This window comes from Cinclus cinclus, chromosome 5, assembly GCF_963662255.1.
Source record: "Cinclus cinclus chromosome 5, bCinCin1.1, whole genome shotgun sequence".
In the NCBI taxonomy this organism is placed as follows: Eukaryota; Metazoa; Chordata; class Aves; order Passeriformes; family Cinclidae; genus Cinclus; species Cinclus cinclus.
Genome location: NC_085050.1, coordinates 74,330,805 through 74,336,479, shown reverse-complemented (window position 1 = coordinate 74,336,479; position 5,675 = coordinate 74,330,805).

Sequence of the window (5,675 nt, the reverse complement as noted above, 5' to 3'; positions counted from 1 at the left end):
AGGAGCCATTCCCTCCCTGGCATCTCATTTGTATTTAACCCCCACACCGACCCCAAAAAAAACCCCTGAATTCCTATCACAAGGAATGTGCAGTCCTGGCTTCTCCCCGCCCAGGATTTGGACAGGGGACCTGGGCACAGCACACACACCTGTGAGTCAGGTGAATGAATCCCGGTTTACATTTCAAGGCTTCTCCTTCTGGCACTGCATGTTTGCAGATCTGGACGGGCACGTTCAACTCCCCTCATGGCCACATTCAAAAACAATTCACCAGATTTGGCAGAGAATTCCCAAGAAAACTCACGTGCCATCAGTGAGCAGAAAATCCTTCGGGGTTTAGTTCCATCTCTCACCTGCTCCCAGTGGAGGGAAGATGGGCTTTTGTCACACATCACAGCAGCAGTGAGGGAGCGGGGCTTTTTTTCTTTTAATTAAATGAAGGGGTAACACATTCAAACCAGGTCTGATGGAAATACCTTTAACAATTTGTCTGGCACGCCAACATAAACATAAGGAATCATCAACCCCCAAAGAAAGCAGAGGCAGAAGTATCCAGCTCCAGTCCAGCAGGCACCTGTAACTTTGAACACCACAACACCACGCTCACTGGAAACAAACTGGGGCTTCAGTAACCTCCCCCTCACTGCAGTTCACTCTCGGCTCTGCTCCCCACCAAGATTCACACGGGTGAACGACATGGAGTTATTCCCTTTTGACCTTTCTTAGACACCTGTTAACGCACAGACTGGTACGGCACGCAAGGTCTGATGGCAAAACAATCCTGCTTTTTTACACAGAACAGTCACTAGGACTGTAAGTCGCTGAACACTTTTTCCTTTGACGCTGATGTGAAGAGAGTTCCTCTCTCTCTCTCTCTCTCATCCGAGTCCTGCTGAATAAAAAGTACACTTAGGAAGAATGCAGGTGGGGAGAGATGAAAGATTAAACATTTTTGTCCAAGTACCTCTGCATCAACTAAGACCAGTTACAGACATCACACCTACCTGCTGCATGCTGCAGACAAATGATTGACTTTCCAAGGTGTACTTTGAAACCTACTGTATCCTGCTTTGGAATCTCTACCGAAACTCAGAGTAGCTGTTCTGGATCCGGGAATTTTGATGTAACTGTAAAAAAAAAAAAAAAAAAAAAAAAAAAGCAGACACAAGAGAAATGAAACTGTTTTCCCTCTGGGAATGACACTGCTTTTATACCTTTTGTTCCACTTCAGTCCTTGAAAGGCAGCTTCTGGGCGAATATCATGCAGAGGCCCAGTGTAGGAATCGAACTGGCTGACATGCCAAGCCAGACCAGTGTTTTGGGTGAGGAGTTGGCCCATGGCCCCAGACCTTGGAGGGCATTTGTTTAAGTTGAGAATAGCTCCTAAGAAGGTTGTCAAAGGTTTTAAAAATTCTTTATGGTAAAGCTTTAAGGTAAAGCTTTATAACCCTCATTTCCCATTGGTTGCCTCTATTCCCAGTTATGTCATCCCTTGTCTCCTCCCAGCTCTGGAAAGTTCTTGTATCCCTGTACCCCCCCCCCCCCCCCCCCCCATTGGTTTATGTTCACTGCACTGTTCCACCCATCCTACCTTATCGGCCCCTGCCCTGTATTACTCCTCCCTTACACCACTTTTCCCTTTACCCACTGGATTCTCACCCTGGACCCACCTCTCATCATCCCTTATAAATACCCTGGATTTTCCCTCAGCCTTGTCTTCGACCCTGAACTCTTCCAGTGTATGCTCTCGCTGCAGGGGACTGTCAGGCCTGAATGGCTGGGAGTTCGTCCTCTTCTCCCTGGGCAAGCAGAAATTGGCATTCATTACACCACAGAAATGCTTTCTGAAACCTTTCCCCTCCCCTGCCCTTGGCTGCTACATCTTCTCTCTCTGCCTCGGAACTGACAGCTGTATCCCTGAGGTCATTTCCCCTGCCTGACTTCTGCGCACCTCAGCCCGGACTCTCTGTTCCTCAGAGGCAAACACGGCCTGATGGGGCACGGCTCTGGCACCCCATTTCCTCCGGCTCCTGCCGACCTGGAAAGCCACAGAGAAACGCAGTCCCCCGGAACCTCACGTCCCTGGATACCAGCAGAGCTGCAGTTTCACCCAGACCCCAGATTCCATAGACACTTCATCCCAGCGGGGAGGAAAAGGGGAACCCTGCGCGGTCAGGACCGGGAGCCCTCCAGTGCAGAGCCCTGGTGCTGAAGGCACCTTGGCTCTGGCTCCTCAAACACCACAGCTTTTGGCAAAGATGGGAGGAGTGGAACCATTTCTCCGGTCCTGGAAGAGAAGAAGAGGAAAAGAAAATGAAGTCCCCTGCAGAAGTCAAAGGATCCCAGCTTTCACACTTCTGCTCCGGACTGCTCGCTGTGGGGCTGCATCCCAGACAGGCGACGGCTGCAGTACCGCGCTGTGCCCACAAGGCGGCAGCACTGCCGCCGAGCTCAGCCCGGGGCTGCGGCGCTTTGGGGACGGACAGACGGACAGACAGACAGACAGACAGACAAGGGATGGGGGGGGGGATGAAACAACGAGATCCATCCCTTCAGGAAATCCCCCTGAATGAATGCACCAAAATAAACCCCAGCCAAAACTAAAGAAAGCCTTCCTCTAACGAAATGAAAGAAAACAAAAATTTTTCATGCATTCTACGGCCACCCCTCCCTGGGAATGTCCTGGCACCCGTGGGTCCCTCTGGGAGAGGGCACCCAGCACGCCCCTGCCCCCCCCCCCCCCCCGCCATTCCCCACTCCCCTGCTCCTGCCCCGCAGCGTGGCTCCCTCTGCCGGGGACCTCGGGCTGCCCCGAAACACATCGGAGCCCCCCGAGTCTCTACCCCCTCGTCCCCCCCTCAGCCTTATTCCCTCACCCCCAAAATGAAGGCACAGAACCGCTCCAGCTGCCCTGGACGGCAGCACGGCCCTTGATGGGAACCCTTCCCACGGGTCCATGCCCCCAAAAAGGGACCCTGCTGGCACAAGGAAAGGGGGGGTGGGGGGGGGGCAGCCCCCAGGAGGACTGAAGTTCCTCCCCAGCCCCGCAGACACAGAGGACACGAGGCAGAGAGTGGCAGCAGAGAGGACACGGGAAAGAAAATGAAGATCGGGATGCAGGATGAAATGAAGAAAAAAAAAAATAAAACACCAAACCACAAAAAAGGGATGCTAGATGGGCAGCACGAGAGAGGGATTAAAAAAGAACAGGGGCAGCGAACGGGACACAAGGATCCCGGGGGAAACAATGGCACGGGGAGCACCACAGAGCCACAGGGAACAGAACGGGAACACGAGTGAGGCACGGAGAAGGACAGACAAAAAGACGGAGTCCCAAACACACAGCAAGGACGCAGGGACACAGAGACAAAAAGGGAAACCAGGACCGGGAGACGGGAATCGACCACGCCACGTGCTGGGGAGGGTAAAGACGGGCACGGAGCGGCACGGGGACGGGGACAGAAAAGGCACGGCCAGCAGGACAGAGGCTCACCAAGAGAGCGTGCAGTCAGGGAGCAGCACTGGGCAGCAGTCAGACTGGGCAGGGCTCCTTTAGGACTAAAATATTTACACGTAGGAGCCATTCCCTCCCTGGCATCTCATTTGTATTTAACCTCCCCAAAACTGAATTCATATCACGAGGAATGTGCAGTCCTGGCTTCTCCCCACCCAGGATTTGGACAGGGGACCTGGGCACAGCACACATCTGTGAGTCAGTGGAACACATCCCAGGTGACATTTCAAAGGTTCTCCTTCTGGCACTGCATGTTTGCAGATCTGGGCTGGCACGTCCGACTCCCCTCATGGCCACATTCAAGGACAACTGACCACATTTGGCAGAGAATTCCCAAGAAAACTCACGTGCCATCAGTGAGCAGAAAATCCTTTGGGGTTTAGTCCCATCTCTCACCTGTTCCCAGTGGAGGGAAGATGGGCTTTAGTCACACATCACAGCAGCAGTGATGGAGCGGGGCTTTTTTATTCTAAAATTTAATGAGAGGTAATAAAAATAAACCAGGTCTGATAGAAATGCCTTTTAAAGCCACTAAAGCTTTTTAAAGCCAAGGAGACCATCACCATGCCCGAGTTCAGTCTCCTATTCCTACTGGTTTTGGTATCAGGAAATCCATCAGGCTCTTTTCAGAAACAGTGATTCGTAGCAACTAAACCTCTGGCTCCTCTTTATTTGCACTTACAGCCCCTTGCAGGAAGCTCTGCAGCCTTTTTTCCCCCATCCTGCATTGGAGGGAGGAGGGATATTAGTGACACACGCAGGCACAAACAATCCTTCTGGCTCTTCAAAAAGTTCAAACCGCCTGTAATAAAATTGATATCAAGTAATACTGAGTCTCAGGCTGTTCAAGAAAAGGGAAAGTGGAGCTTTGATGTCCCACTGAGAGCTGTTGAATAAAATCTTCCCCATGAGCTTGCACACAGCAATAACATTTCTTGGAACAAACCAAAGTAAGAATTTTTTGACCAAACAACTGAGGTCTGTGTGAGCACACTTTTTCCTTTTATGCTGATGGGAACAGAGCTCCTGTCTCTCATCTGAGTGCTGCTGAATAAAACATACGCCTAGGAAGAATGCAGGTGGGGAGGGATGAAAGGGTCAACTTGTTCCAAAGTACATCTAGCAGCACATAGGACAGAAGCACACACTACTGAAACACTGTATCCAGAATCACAGGAACAGCGGGCTCGGAATTCTCAGCAGCTGCTCCCTTTGGCTACTTGAAGGGCTTTCCCAGGCAGGGAACCCAGCCGGGGCACCCGGCTGGAAGGGGCACCTTTGCAACAAAATGCCGTGGAAACTCGCTCCAAACCAGCGCCGCTGCAGCTGCTGCCACACGCAGAGGACACGGGGCTGCTGCCAGCTGCAAGGGTGGGGGGGGGGGGGGGGGGGGGGGGGAGCTGGAATGGTGCCGGGGAATTCCGCCGTGCCCGCGCTCCCACCCCGCCCCATCCTTGCGCCCCTCTCACCTCTCCGGCAGAGAGAGCAGCTGCTTCCTCCTGCGGGCTGCTCCCGGCTGCGGGCAGGGCGATGGCTCCGGGAGCTGGGCGACCGCTCTTCCTTCGTCGATGCGTTCCCCGGGCGGGAGCGGACCCGGGCGGCGCGGAGAGGCGGCGCGGCGGGACGGGAGTCGCTCTCCGCGACGGCGGCCGTGGAAGGACCCCGGCAGAGAGAGGGGCGGACCCACCGCTGCCTGTCGGCGCCCGCCGGGCTCCCGCGCGTCCGCGGCGCCGCTGAGCCCACAGCCCGTGTGGGCACGATGGGAAACGCCGCGCAAAATCGCGCCGGGGCAGGGGGGAATCGGCGTCGGCGTCGCGGGCAGGCAATGCGGTAGACACCCCGCGGGGGTCCTTTTTTCCCCGCCCCTTTTTGACGCCCTATGCAGAAGGTCGAGCGAGTGACGGTCGAGTCGCCATCTTGGGAGGGTCGAGACGCAATTTCCGCCCTTCCCTGCCGCCATCTTTGGTACTGGCAGAAGCCATTTCCGGTGCCTCCGCCATCTTTGTTTAGGGAGGTGAAAAAGAAGGCCCCCTACATTGGCGACTATTGAACTCGCCTGCCTGAATCCGGCCCCGAAACCGATCCCGCGTTCTCGGCGCGATTTTCCGTCGCCTTTTACGCGGCGCGGACGGGCGCGGACTGGTCAGCGGCGCTGGAAATG